Source organism: Panthera leo, chromosome C2, assembly GCF_018350215.1.
Source record: "Panthera leo isolate Ple1 chromosome C2, P.leo_Ple1_pat1.1, whole genome shotgun sequence".
Classification (NCBI taxonomy): Eukaryota; Metazoa; Chordata; class Mammalia; order Carnivora; family Felidae; genus Panthera; species Panthera leo.
Window position 1 is genome coordinate 109,537,031 of NC_056687.1, and position 15,939 is coordinate 109,552,969.

Below are 15,939 nucleotides of genomic sequence, written 5' to 3' on the forward strand. Positions count from 1 at the left end.
CTATTATTTGGGAGTGAACAAATCCTGATATTTTAATTTTACTCAAAAGCACTAACCATAAAAGCAATTATTACACTAGTTAACTAGACTACACTAAAATTAAGCCCTTATCCATGTGAAAAGTCATCATAATTTGGAAGACAAGATCCCACACAGTAAAAAATATATAACACATAAAATTGAAGGATTAGTATCCCAACTATGTAAAGAATCTTACAAATCACACCATAATGACAGAAAAAGTAACACATTCATTTTTATAATAAAACTGGCATATATGCACAAAAATTATTTTAAATGATTTAAATGAAACATGATTTCCTGTTAATACCACACCTCCATTCTCCCTGCCCAAAGATATACATTTTTGATCTTTTCTCTTTGCAATATTCTCTTTGTTAAACCAAAATATATACTAACATGTATACTTTATATCAGTAAAACTGTATCATGGTATGGGTATGCATATGAGGAAGGACCCCTGAGCCTGGCTGTTCCACACACAGTACATACCCCCTAGCCAATCTCTCTCTAAAAATGTTGACTTAGAGGGGCACCTGGGTGGCTCAGTTGGTTAAACTTCTGACTCCTGGTTTTGGCTCAGGTCACAATTTCATGGTTGGTGAGCTTGAGCCCTGCATTGGGCTCTGCGCTGACACTGAAGCCTGCTTGGGATTCTCTCTTTCCCTCTCTCTCTGACCCTCTGGCAGGGCTCTCTCTCTTTCTCTCTTGCTTTCTCTCTCTCTCTCTCAAAATAAATTAATAAAATTAAAAAAATTTATTTAAACATGTTGACTTACAGATGATGGGCTTTCCCCTCAGCTGCAGGAATCCTGTGTGCTCTGAGAGTAGCCTGTTTTCTCAATTCAGTCTTCAGCCTTTCAATGTGATCTCCGGAACCTCGTCAAAATAATCAGTGCAATAATTTCACCCTTTTCAATTGTCAGTGTTGCTATCAATTCAATGTCAGTGGTACACCTCTATTTTTATTTCCATGGGATCTAAGGAAGAGAGGTAAACATATTTCCCCAGTCTTTAATTTGGAAGCTATGGTAAGCAGATTTCTCAGATGGCCCCCAAATTCTCATCTCCTGGTATACGTGCTCCTCCTGGTTATCAGGCAACACTAATCTAGGTGTTGTTGGAAGTGATTTTGCAGATGTAAAGTCCCAAATCAGCTCATGTCAGATTGTCTGGATGGGTCTCATCTAATCACACTAGCTCCTAAAATTTGAGTCAAGAGGTCAGAAATGGAGGAGGCCAGAGATCTGAAGCACAGGAAGGAGTCTATGCACCATCACTGGCTTGAAAATGGAGGGGGCCATGTAGCAAGGAGTGCAGGTGATCTCCAGGAGTGGAGAGTGGTCCCCAGCTGACAGTCCACAGGGATACAGTGCCCCCAGTCCTACAATCACAAAGAATGAAATTCTGCAAACAACCTGAATGAACTTAGAAGCGGATTCTTCCTCAGAGCTTCCGGAGGGCAAATCAGCCCAACTGATCTTGATATCAATTTTTAAGCCATGAGCAGAAAGCCTAGCCACATCATGCCTGGACTTCAGAACTGTGAAACTAATAAATGGATGTTGTTCTAAGCCACTGAGTTTGTGGCAACTTTTACACAGCATAGAAAATGAATAAAAAGTCTAACTTCAAATACCAATCTCAGAAGTTCTGTCCTTTTAAAAAGTTCCACAGGTATTAACCTCTCAGGTTAAGTGCTGGAATTGTACTCTACTGTCTGAAAGCAAGTCTCCTGCAGTAGATTGATTAGTGAAGAAGCACCACGGTACTGGATCAGGGTCATGATCTTTTCTCACAAGAGGAAATTTCTCAGGAGTTTTAGAAGCCTTGAAGGTTGAGAAAAACTGAGAGTCCTGCCTGGATGGTGAACTTTTTGTCAGGTTGAATTCTAGACATTCATTCATTCAATAAGCATTTGTGAGCATTGACAACACTCCAGGTACAATAGTCTATTGGATAAAACTTGTGCAAACAACATGCAGTAAATACTGTAATAACCTTGCTAGTCAAAGTGTGAGGCACTTGGGAGTATCCTAAAAGTACTGAATCTCAGACCTCACAAGAGACCTACTGAATCAGAATCTGCATTTTAACAACACCCAGAAGATTTGTTGTTTTTCTTTTAATGTTTATTTATTTTTGAGAGAGAGAGAAACAGAGTAGGGAAGGGACAGAGAGAGAGAGGGAGACACAGAATCCGAAACAGGTTCCATGCTCCGAGCTGTCAGCACAGAGCCCTATGCAGGGCTTGAACTCACGAACCGTGAGATCATGACCTGAGCCAAAGTTGGAGGCTTAACCAACTGAGCCATCCAGGCACCCCAAGTCAGCTTCAGTCTTATAACGATAATATTAAACATAGTCTAAGGAAGAGATATTTTCTGTCTCTTAGAAATTAAGGTGATATAACTGATTACTAATAGCATAATAATCATTGCCTTTGGCCAGTAGGTTAACTATGAACTTTATCCACAATTAAGAAAAAAAAAAATGTTTTTCTTGACATTTCTATTGTCCCGTCCAGCTTGCATCACATTTCATCTATTACATTCTTCATATAGCTCAGCTTATCTTCAGACTAAGAAATTATTTTGATTTATCCTAAAGAAAAGAATAGAGAGGATTTTGTGGAGATGGAACGGAGAGAGAGGACATATGTGAACAATAATGGGATAGAGCATCAGAAAGTCAAATCAAGTAAGACTGAGGGCATTATTGCAATAGATAGATGGGTTGGTCTGAGTGATTTATACATCACTTCTACACCAAAATTACTTGGAAGTTATTAAGATGGTGGGATAAACACTTGTTGAATCTGAACTATCAAATTAAATGAACTTTCATTAATTGCTTCTACCTGACTCCGCCTTTCCAGAAACGCTTCTCAAATCAAACATAATTGTAGATACATGAAGATATAATTCATTTAGTATACCGCTAATCTGAAAGATTACTGTTCTATATCCAGGATGATCATAAATCTCTGGGGGAGAGATGTTTATATTTCTTTTGTATTCCAAATAACTATTTACCATATGAAAGGCATGCTTCCAATAAATGCTTATTGATTAATGAGTAAATAATTAAATACTATGGAAAAGATATATAGCTGATAATTTTAGCCTCTTAATAGGTGCTTTGGCCCTAGGTCTTTACATCCTGACTTGCCCTTGAGTCACACACATCTGCCAATCTATGAAATTAAGCCTTGAGTTTCCAATGGATTATGGTAATTATTTGAAGCTCTTTTTCCCCAGCTATTTCCACATTGATGAAGCACATTCTCAGAGGTTTCAGAATTGTGCTGCTGAAGGTTCAGATAGTTTTGATCAGAACACCCTCCTTCAGGTGGTCCCCAGAAACTGAACTTCTAGTCCTGGCTTTCCAGTTGACACCTAACTGAACCTATGAATTTCATGTGTGGGAAGGGGATTGTTTGACTTTGGCAAACTCTTTTCAAGCATTTTAGCTTTAATGTGCCTATCAATGTTGATTTTAAAGAAGCATTATTATTAAGGATCAATAGCTTTGGAGGAATAAGTAATGGGTAAATCTTTCCCCGTCTACATGCCTCTAGATACATGAATATTCTTAGAAGCTAGAAAAAATTTGCCTTTGCTAGCCTTGTAATATATTGATTTCATTGCCTGTAGTCAGATAGGCCTGACTTAGCCTTCCATTATTTTTTTCTCAGTAGCTGACATATCAAAATCCATACTATTTTATTTTGTTTTGTGGAAAGGTAATATAGTAGAAACATGACAACTGAAGGCTTCTTCTGAATAGATGGGAATGATTTCTACCAAGCATACAGACATTTGGTGGTTTCCTGCCATTTGTAACTCCATAGTCTCTGTACCTCACTGAATTTGGTTTGAGTCAATGATTGTATTAAGAGTGTAGTAATACAAGTTAAACACTCTCTAAGAGGAATATTGTATTTCATGATACTATTTGCACCTGGGAATTAACTGTTGCTCAGACCAGTAAAGCAGATAATCACATAACAGCTTCTTTAGAGTATAATATTGATCTTTCCCTATCTCTGCTACCATTTTAATATGAGACACATTTAACTTTGAGTTTCACATTGAGTCATAAAAGTTACCAGAAAAAGGTACCTAGCATAATTAAAAAGTCATCTTGTACTTTATTGCAATATAAGCACAAGGTTCCAGTACATTACAAATTCAGCTTAAATTTTATACTAATATTGGCTGAGTTTTGTGTCTTCTGTTTTATGTATATTGGGCTCCCCTCAGTCTGAAAGAAATGGTTTTCTTGTAGGATAATAATGAACACCATGACATAATGGCTTCATGACTTCCTGTCAGAAACCTTGCTGCTGGAGCTTGATGTAATGAAAATCGGATTTTTATGCAACTTAATTAACTGTTATCTCCCATTATCTCCATGTAGTAAAATTAAATGAAATTTCTTCCTTAAATGATGGAAATACAATCTCTTTAATGGAAAAGTTTAATAAATAAATGTTAATTAATAAATGTAAAACAGCATACTAATTTCTTATTTTTTAAAAAAGTATTTTATTAAATAAAAGATGCATTTAATTTGGAAAGAAAGATGTATTTAATTTAGAAAGAAAAAAGTTAATTTCAGGGGGAAAAAGTCTGCCTTTGGATATATGATTTGGTAGCTCATGAAAAATATTGGTTTTTTTTCCCCCTGAAACCTGATCTCTCAAACTACATTATCCTTACCTCAGAGTCCAATTGTTTTGTATACTGAATAAATTAATAAAAGAGATGTAAGTTTTCTTTAAAAGAATCTTTGACACACCTTAATTCAAGAAAAGAAGCAACTTAAAGAGAATTTTTTTTTTTTTTAGGTAATTTTAATGATTAACAATTGTTTGGGCAAAGAATTCATTTCTCAAATGCTACTACTTCGGTTGGTTTAATAAAACAAGGAAATTCGTAAGACATCATTTTTACAGTTTTGTTTAAGTTTATTTATTTATTTTGAGAGAGAGAGAACACGTGTGTGCAAGAGTGAGCAAGTGCAAGCAGGGAGGGGCAGAGAGAGAGGAGAGAGAGAATGCTAAGCAGGTTCTATATTGATACCTCAAGAACCTGAGCAGAAATCAAGAGTTGGTTGCTTACCCAGTTGAGCTATCCAGGCACCTGCAGCATGCCTCAATAGGTTAAGTGTCCACCTTTTGATTTTGGCTCAGAACGCAGTCCCAGGATCCTGGGATCAGGCCCCTCTTTGGGCTCCACCCTGTACATGGAGCCTACATGGAGCTTGCTTGAGATTCTCTCTCTCTCTCCATCCCTCTCCCCCACTCATGTTCTTTCTCTCTCAAATAAAAAAAATTTTTAAATAAATACTATGTTTGAACATCACATGTTTTAGAGCTACTGATGAGTGCAATAGGTAGGGAAATAAAATAACCAATGTAAATATTTGAAAAGATTAAATGGCATTATCTTGTTTTGCAAATTACATGATATAAATCTGAGGGATTCTAGTAACACTAACTTATAGAATGATAAAGAAGACTAAGTACACTGCTGTATACCAATTGATTGTATACAAGATTGATAGTTTTTCTGTATACTAGTAATAAATACATAGAAATTAAAACTTAAAATACCTCCTTTTGTGTCTAGTTTCTTGCACTTCCATAATGTTTCCAAAGTTCATCAGTGTTGTAGCATGTATCAAGTTCATTCTTTTTAAGTAAAATTCTATTGTATGAATAGTCCTATACTTTGTTCATCTATTATATTTTGATGGACACTTAGGTTCTTCCTAGAATTCATTCCTTTTTATAGCTTAATATTTCACTGAATGGATATACCACATTTTGTTTATCTATTTTTCAGTTGATGGACATTTGTATTGTTTTTACTTTTTGGATATTATGAATAATGCTACTATGTACATCTACAAACAATTTTTTTTTGTGAACATGTTTTCAGTTATTTTGGGTATATACAGAGGACTGTAATTTCTGGGTCATGTGGTAAATTCTATTTAACTTTTTGAGGAAATGCTGAACTTCTCTACAGTGGCTACACCATTTTACATCTCCAGCAGTAATGTATGATGGTTCCAATTTCTCCATACCCTCATTAATACTTGTTCTCTTTCTTTCTTCTTTCTTTCTTTCTTTCTTTTGTCAACCTAATGTATATTTTAAATAGTATCTCATTGTGGTTTTGATTTGTATTCTCCCAATGATTAATGATGTTGAACATATCTTTCCATATGCATGTATCTTCTTTGGGAAAATGTCTGTTCAAATTCTTTCCCTGTATTCAAGTTGGGTTATTTGTCTTTTTATTATTGAGCTCTAAGTGATCTTTATATATTCTAGATATTAGACTCTAATCAGATATATTATCTCCCATTGCAGGGGTTATCTTTTTACTTTCTTGATACTATCTTTTCATGTACAAAAGCTTTTAATTTGATGAAGTCTAATGAACGATTTAATTTTTAAGAAACTAAATAAGGGGGCACCTGGCTCAGTCGGTTAAGTGGTCAACTCTTGATTTTGGCTCAGGTTCATGAAGTTCGTGAGATGGAGCCCCTCAATGGGCTTTACACTGAGCTGTGGGGTCTGCTTAAGATTCTCATTCTCTCTCTCTCTCTCTCTCTCTCCCCCCCCCCCCCGCCCGGTCCCTCCCATATTTGTGCTCTCTCTCAAAAAAAAAAAAGAAAGAAATTTAATAATGAAGAGCATTTCATTTTTACACACATATTAAACATTATAGGTCTCTTCATTTCTGTGAGTACACAATTGCTATCTGTTAAACATTTTCCTCCAGCTCTGAGATCTTCCTAACATTTTGTGTGTGTGTGTGTGTGTGTGCGTGCGCGCACGCACGCGCGTAGTTCTGCTAGTGACAAGGTCCTTCAGGTTTTATTTATCTAATAATGTAATGGAGGGAGGTGAGATAATTAGCTTTGCTATTTAAAATCTCTGTACTGTAATGTTTTACTTTTTACAACAAGCTTCTTTTAGTACTATCAAATAATAAGAGTTTAAAAAGAAAAACATTCAATTTCAACAAGGGTTGAATTTATTCATTAAGACAATCTTCTTATATTAACAAGTTACTCATTACAAAGAAAAGAGATAACAAAATTTTGTTTGATCTCTTATTTTTTTCCAGCTTACTGAGTTTTTTGTCCCTCTATGCACTAATGTTAGCTATTCCTCAAAAACTCACTTATTGAATATATTCTAAATAATACATCTACTAAGGCATTTCTGAGAGGGGCAAATAAAGTCAAGATGGGAAAAAGATTCAAAGAAAATTAGGTCAACCAGTTCTATTATTATGATTACATGAGTGGAAAGGTTTCAAAATGGAACTTATTTTCTAACTTACTATTCTTTAATGTCAAATTTTCTTACATATATTCAATGATAATGGTAAGAGCATGGAATGATGTTGATAATATAAAGTAACTTTTCATTCACAAACGCGTAACTTTAAAGAGTAAGAGAAGTTCTACAGAGAAAAAGGTTGAAAGCAAAATAAAAGTATTCTAGTCTCCCAGACACTTGAGAATTATTCATAATGCTACTTTTCATGATGCTATCATGATGCTAATTATTCATGATGCTATCATAGACATTTCCTGTATGCAGTCTGGAGGAAGAAGTAGAAAAGTAATTCAGTTTTATTATTTAGGCTATTTATAGTCTTAGGTGAGCAACTGGTATTTCACAAAGTGAGTTATGTTTTGACAGATTGAGGTTCTTCATGTAGGTGATGAAAAAAGATAATTAATTTCTAAAAGTGAATTTAATCCACATAGGCAACTTATCCGTACGTTGCAATTTGGAGGAGGAATGGTACTGTGAAGTGAAAGATTTGTTATTTCTATCCTCTGTAACTGGATGATTTATTTTGTAAGTGCGTGTGTATTACCTGTAGTGTAGCAACACTGGACATAAAATTAGAATACATAATTTTGAGTCTTGGATTTTTTCTTAATTAGCGGGATAAGCATGAGTAAGTCATTTAAACATTTCTAAACTGAGGAGAACCTGGGTGCCTCAGTCGTTTAAGTGTCCAACTTCGGCTCAAGTCATGATCTCACAGTTCATGGGTTTGAGCCCTGTGACAGGCTCTGTGTTGTGTGCTGACAGCTGACCTATCATGTAAGATTAATGAGAGATCAAAATAAGATAATGTTTATCAAGGCAGTTCATAAAACTCTATACAAATAAATGTATCATTATCCCCTCACTCATCATTGTACCATTCTCTATCCATGGGCTTATTCTTTAATGATTATCCTTATGATAGTTTTCTGAATATAAAAGTCATATTTTCTGTAAGCAAAAATACAAATAATTAAATACCTCCACCAAATAATAAATGTTTGGCTACCTTTCCATCTAATTATTACTGGTAATTATAGACAGCTTTTAAAAATGTGTATTATTAAATATATGATCTTCATAGCATTTCATTATGTTTTATTTGGCATTACACTATGAATATTTTCCCATGTCCTTAACTATACTTTAAGCAATCTAATGACTGTATAGTATGTCATCATATAGTATACAACCTATTTCATTGGTTCTCTCGGGTCAAACATTTATAGTTTAAGACTTTTGTGACATACTCCCAAACTATTCTTACTTACTATTTCATCATCAACATTTCACAATAAAAGAGGTCTATTTCTTAATGGAAACCCCACCCCAAACTGGGTATTATATAATTTTTCTTACTACATTGTTATCTTAAATTGATTTTAATAATTTATGTGAACTATTGCAATAGCTTCATAAATTATCTTCTCTTTCTACCCTTACTATCAATAAATTCTCATAACAGTAACCTTTAAATTTTAAATTATGAAATATTTTTACCAGATTTTAATTTAGATGTAACTTACATATAAAATTTGCAATTTAAAATATATGATTCAATGGTTTTTAGCCTATTCACAAGATTGTGTAACCATTACCACAGTCTAATTGAAGAATTTTTTTATCAAAAGTACTTCATACCTATTAGCAGTCACTTCCCATTCCTTTTTCTTCCATTCTCTGTCAATGACTAATCTAATTTTCATCTCTATGATTTCGCCTGTTCTGGATATTTCATACAAATGGAATCCTAGAGAATGTGGCTGTGCAGGAAAAAGCACATCAGGTTTAGGTTACTCAAACTGTGCACATGACCAAGAAAGGTCTATTTTCAGAATTGCCCCTTGGCCAGCTCCTGGGACCTGAGTTCTGAGCCCTTGCAGTGTTCAACCTGGTAACTCTTTGTATGCCAGCAGACTTGGACCATGCTGTATCATTTGCCTGTATACTTTATGTTAACTGTATGATTAGTGTGAAACCTATTTTTTTGCTCTGCAGATCTGGAGTCTGAGTAGCTGAATGTGAGTACATGAGTAGCTGAATCTGAGTAGCCTATGTGACTGACCCTGAGTAAAAATCCTGGATATCAAGGCTCATGTCAGCCTCCCTAATGGACAACACTTTGCATCTGTTGTCACACACATCTGTTGCTGTGAGAATTAAGTGCATCCTATGTGACTTCACCAGAGGCATTCACTTGGAAACTTACACATGGTTTCTCCTCAACTTCCTCATATGCACTTTTTCCTTTTGCTTTTCATTGGCATCCTTTTCTGTAGTAAATCAAAACCATGAATAATATAACAACATCTGGTTCTTTTGAGTTTTTCTAGTGAGCCATCAAGTCTGAGGATGGTCTTGGGAACCACTGACAGAGGGAATTTAGTGTTTGGTTTCTTTAATTTAGTATAATGTTTTCAAGGTTTATCCATACCATATGTATGAGTACTTTGTATCTTTTTTATTTCTGAATAATATTTCATTGTATGGATATACCATATTTTGTTTATGAATTTATCTGTTAATGGACACTTGGGTTATTTCTACTTTGGGGATATTATGAACAGTACTGCTATGAAAATGCATGAACAAGTTTTTTCTGTGAACTTATGTTTTCAATTTTCTTTTGTATATAACTAGGAGTTGAATTGCTGGGTCATATGGTAACTCTATATTTAACTTTTTGAGGACCTGCCAAATTGTTTTTCACAGCAATGCATCATTTTACACTCCTACCAGCAATGTATGAGAGCTCCAATTTCTCCACATCCTCACCAACCCTCATTTTCTTTCTTTTTTTATTATGACCACCCTAGGGGGTGTGAAAAGGTATCTTGTGGTTTTGATTTGCATTTCCCTAGTAAATACTGATGTTGAGCATCTTTTCACATGATTATTGGTTGCTGTATATCTTCTTTGAAGAAACACCTACTCAGATCCTTTGCTCATCTTTAAATTGGGTTATTTGTCTTTTTATTGTTGAGTTGTAAGAGTTCTTTATATATTCTGGATACCAGACCTTTATTATACATATGACTTACAAATATTTTCTCCCATTGTGTGGGTTCTCTTTTCATTTACTTGATGGTATCCTTTGAAGCACAAACAGTTTTAATTTTGATGAATTTATTTTTTCTTTTGTTTCTTGGGCTTTTGATGTCATATACACACTATATTAAACATTCAGAAAAAAATAATATGGCATGTAATTATGTACTCACAACAGTTAACATTTTTCTGCAGTATTTGTGTTTTTTTTTTAGAAAGTAACATGTGACTTAACATCTATCTTTTCCTGTTTTTGTTTTCACTCAGAGTATATAAAAATCCTGAAGCTGATATGTACCATTTCCTCCTAAATTATTTTCAATAATTTTATGATATGGGTAAAAATCTTCAGTTAATTATAGCATTATTTTATTGTATAAAACATTTACATAAATGGCATCATGTGCCTAGCTTTTTATAATGTTTTTCTCTATATTAATGTTTTAAAAATTTATTCACATTCCCATGTAGATCTTATTTTCACCTCCGTATTGTGTTCAATTATGTAAATAAATTAGTTTATTTTTTTTCATTTTCTACAAATGTAAGATTAGGTTGCTTTAAATTTTTTTCTTCTATAAATAATGCTTTCATGTGCATTTTTGTACGTGTCTCTAAGCGCACAAGGGGAAACTTTTGGGGCGGGGGAGAGGGCAAGCGGGGGACAGGCTCTGCACTGACAGGCTGAAGCAAGGAGCCTGATGCAGGGCTTGAGCTCATGAACTGCGAGATTATGACCTGAGCTGAAGTCGGGTGTTGAACTGACTAAGCCACCCAGGTGCCCCACAAGGGGGAACATTTTTAATGCTATCTACCTAAAAGTAAAATTATTAGATTAAAAATATACTTATGATAATTTTACTATAAATTGCCAAACTGCTCTGTATAATAATTTATATCCAACTAGCAAAGTATGAGTCAAGATATTTCTACTTGTTCATCGACATTTTGTTAGACTTGTAAATGTTTACTAATGAGATAGTTATAACTTCCTATCTCATCAAATTATAACTTTAATTAATCTGGGGGCACCTGGGAGGCTCAGTCAGTTAAACCTCTGACTCTTGATTTCAGTTTAGGTCATGATCTCATTGTTGTGAGGTCAAGCCCTACACAGACTCTGTGCTGACAGTATGGAGCCTGCTTGGGATTCTCTCTCTCCCCCTCTCTCTCTACACTTCCCCTGCTCATGTTCTCTCTCTTTCTCAAAATAAATAAATAAACCTTAAAAATAATTGGAATTCCTAAATGTCCATCAACTGATGAATGGATAAAGAAATTGTGGTTTATATACACAATGGAGTACTACATGGCAATGAGAAAGAATGAAATATGGCCCTTTGTAGCAACGTGGATGGAACTGGAGAGTGTGATGCTAAGTGAAATAAGCCATACAGAGAAAGACAGATACCATACGTTTTCACTCTTATGTGGATCCTGAGAAACTTAACAGAAACCCATGGGGGAGGGGAAGGAAAAAAAAAAAAAGAGGTTAGAGTGGGAGAGAGCCAAAGCATAAGAGACTCTTAAAAACTGAGAACAAACTGAGCGTTGATGGGGGGTGAGAGGGAGGGGAGAGTGGGTGATGGGTATTGAGGAGGGCACCTTTTGGGATGAGCACTGGGTGTTGTATGGAAACCAATTTGACAATAAATTTCATATATTGAAAAAAAATAATTGGAATTAATCTGTTTATTAGTAAGATTGGTCCTCATATTTACTGGCTATTGAATTTCCTTTCTTATAAAATTTTTGTTCATATTATTTGACCATTCTACTACTGCTTTTGCTCCTGAGAGCTTCTTATAGATTTGTTACAGTTTTTAATATATTCTGGATATTAATGCATCACCAGTTGCATGCATTGCTCGTACCTGCATTTTTATTTTTATGCTATTCTTTCCAAAGAGAAGCTTTATATTTTAGTTTATTAGTCTTTTTCTTTATGATTTGTTTTCTGTGTATTTTGAAACACTTATTATGAAACCCTTCCATACCCCACCTTCATGAAAATATTATCTTATATTTCCCTAAAATTTTGAAAGATTTTATTTTATGTTGGGGTTATTAATCCATCTTGATTTGAATTTTGCATACAGTATGCACCAGGTAATTAATTTTATTTTTCCATAGAGACAGTCAAGCATTACAGCAGTATTAATAAAGTAGTTTACCATTATACATGTTGGCTGATAGGTTATTTCATTTGTATAAGAAATTCTCACGTATAAATTATGTTTCTCCATTAAGTTATTGAATACCTTACACTAAATCTATCCTTTGATTATATATTTTATTGTTCTTGTGAATGGCATCTTATTACTATTTTAATTTTAATGGGATTTGCTATTTATATTTTTTGTGCTTCATTTGCATTCAGAAAGCTATCAGTGCTATTAAAAATTTCTTCCTGAAGTACATTCTATAATAATACAGTGAGGATCTGTGAGTGGCAAATTATCTTAATTTTTGACTGAAAATGCCCTAATTTCATCCTTATTCTTGCATTGTATTTTATCCATGTATAGAAGTCTTGGTTGATAAGATTTTTACCTTCAGCACTGTTGGGATATCATTCTATAATTTTTTGGGTTTTATTTTGGTTATTGAGAGGCTGCTGCCAATCAAATTTGTTTTCTTTGTTGGTTATGTGACCTTTCTTTCTGGTAGCATTTATGTTTTTCTTTTACTCTTTATCTTCTTGATATATGTAATTTCATTAAAATATGGTCAAAGTTAAATTTCTTTTTAATTATTATGCCCAGGAATTTTTAGCTCCTTTATTTTTAGGATTCATACCTTTTATTAATAGTGGAAAAGTCTGTCATTATTTTGAAAATTATGATCTTTGCCCATTCTGTCATTCTCTCCTTCTGAAATTTCTATTTTGATATGGTAGGTCTTTTCATCCTTTCTTCAATGTTTTGAATCCCTTTTTCATATTTTTCATCTCTTCAACTTCTTATGTTGTAGTCTGAGTAATTTCCTCAGATATTTCTTCTAATACATTGATTATCTCTTCAGCTATATTTAATCTTTTAAACCAATCTACATAGTGTGCTAAGGTTTTTATTTCTGCAACTACTTGTTGGATTTCTGGAATTTCTCTTTATATTTTCTCAGAATCTGTCGACTATTTTAAAAATTTATATTTTATTTATTTATTTACACTATTTATGTATTATTGTGGCTTGTATTACTTTATTTATCTTCAGTTATTTTAAACATTCTTCCTTTTGAGGTTCTCATAATATTGTTTGATGATATCAAGCTCAAGGGATGCTAACCCTCCTATTTGTTGTTGTTGTTTCTGCTGACTCTTGCTCATGAGAAACTTTGTGCATTTTTGATCACACGCTTACCTTCAGTAGAGAGTTTTTCCTCTAGCAAATCCATAAAATTTGAACTGTAAATTTCTCTGCAGAGAATAGTTTGCATTTACTTCACTGGGAAATAAGCTAAGAAGAGTCTATATATTGATTTCTCAGTTTGAGGATTCCTCAACATTCAGCTGATATAAATTTCAATTCCATACCCACTGGTAGTACAGTAAATTTTACTTTTTATTCTACCTAGAATCCTATAGCTTCCATGTTCCAGTGGTTGGAGGTTTAAAAACATCACCCTTGGTGAAAAGTCTTTAGAAAAAAATCTCATCACTATCATTTTACTATTTGGAAACACAAAGCCATAGCTCTTGTTCCTACTGGGCTTATTACTTATTACTTCAGGTTTTAGCATTAGGTCTTATATCCATGTCCACATTTTTCCTAAGTCTACTCTGGTGACAACCCCTGAGCTTATATTAACTAATTTTCTGTTTACTTGACTTCTGTCACTTGAGGTTACTCTTTTCTTTCCTTTAGACTCTTCCATATATTTCAAATTTTGCTTTGTTTTAATTCAGCATTTCTATATGATGTTATCAGAGAGGTTCAGTATTAAGCCAGTGTTAATGCATTCTATTAATGCATACTATTCTAAACAGAATAGTACTCAGAGCAAAGCATGTGTAATTTCTATATTTAGAAAGCTACCGACTGCTCCTTTGTGGGCTACTATGGTCAATTTTTGTAAATTATACCTGGATTATTTAAAACAAAGAGAAAATCTCTTACATTAATAGTTTATTTAATCAAGTTTGGTATGCTTCTCCAATTCAATTTTGTAACTTTATACTTGATTTGCTGGGCTAAGTATTATGTAAAATTCACTTACCAATATTACCATACTGATGTTTATTTCTCCTTGTATTTTCAACAGCTTTTGTTTTATACTTTATTAGTATGTCTTATTGAATGTTTTCTTAGTAAAAAGTTACCTATATGTGCCATTTCTTCTTAAAACCTTATATTCAAATTTGACTCATTCTAATATTCTGATCCCTTCTTTCTTTGTGCTTGCATTTGTTGGGTAGATCTTTAAATACCTTAAAGATCCCAAGTCAAAACTGTGTCTCTTATAGACATCATATGATTCCATCTGTTTTTTGGACCCTAACTGATACGAACATATATTATTTGCATGTTTGCTATTGTTATGGCAGATGTTTGGGTCTTTTGTCATTTACTTTATGCTTAATGGCTTGGCTTCTAAAATTTTTCACTGCTATTTCCTTTGATATATAATTGTTATTTATTTGATTTCTTCACTCTGATAATTTAGAAGAAATATGTGCTATATTTTTATATATTTCAATAATAAATGTATACCAATATTTCTGAATTAGTAAATTTAAAAACCTAAACAATATGTGATGTCTCCCTGTATATATATTTATAGAGGTTATAGATTAACAACTTTTATATATCCTTGACTATTTTTCTAGTCAGATACAATTCTTTTTCAATTAATGCTGATAACTTATATTTTCCCTCAAATTAAATAATTTCTTAATATTTCCTTTTGTATTTTATGTATCGGTAGGGTTTTGTCTTCTTGATTAGACTTGCATAGGGATCTATTTTGTTGCCTTTACTATTGTTTCACCATAAAACTCCAATTCCTAGGTTTATCATTTAAGTTTACAGCTTTTCCTTTAAAAATGTATTATATTATTTTCTCCTTCTATTTATGTATTTTATTCTTCTTGCTTTCCTTATGTTTGTATGCTTGTTCTTTCAACTTCTTCAGTTCTTACGCATATTTCATTAAAGGCTATAAATGCACTTCAGAACAGCTTTGTCCTCAGTCTCCCGATTTTGATACATATTGATCTTATTGTTGGCACAGATATTTTGTTTTATTTATTTTATTTCTTTAATATAATTTATTGTCAGATTGGTTTCCATACAATACCCAGTGCTCATCCCAACAATGCCCAACAAGTGCCCTCCTCCCTGTCCATCCCCCACTTCCCCTCTCTCCCACCCCTCATCTACCCTTAGTTTGTTCTCAGTCCTTGAGAGTCTTTTATGGTTTGCCTCCCTCCCTCTCTGTAACTTTTTTTCCCCTCCCCCATGAGAGGGGGAGACCTTCCCCTCCCCCATGGTCTTCTGTTA

The 15,939-nt window shown here is 33.7% G+C and overlaps 1 long non-coding RNA gene across 1 annotated transcript in view; it reads right to left on the reverse strand.

The window, feature by feature from the left end:
* Positions 1 to 2,480: 2,480 nt before the first annotated feature.
* LOC122198748 overlaps positions 2,481 to 15,939 on the reverse strand; it is a 31,630-nt gene continuing 18,171 nt past the window's right edge. Inside the window, exon 5 of the long non-coding RNA XR_006193131.1 lies at positions 2,481 to 2,625. This is a non-coding gene — a long non-coding RNA (uncharacterized LOC122198748). The remainder of the gene's footprint in view (positions 2,626 to 15,939) is intronic.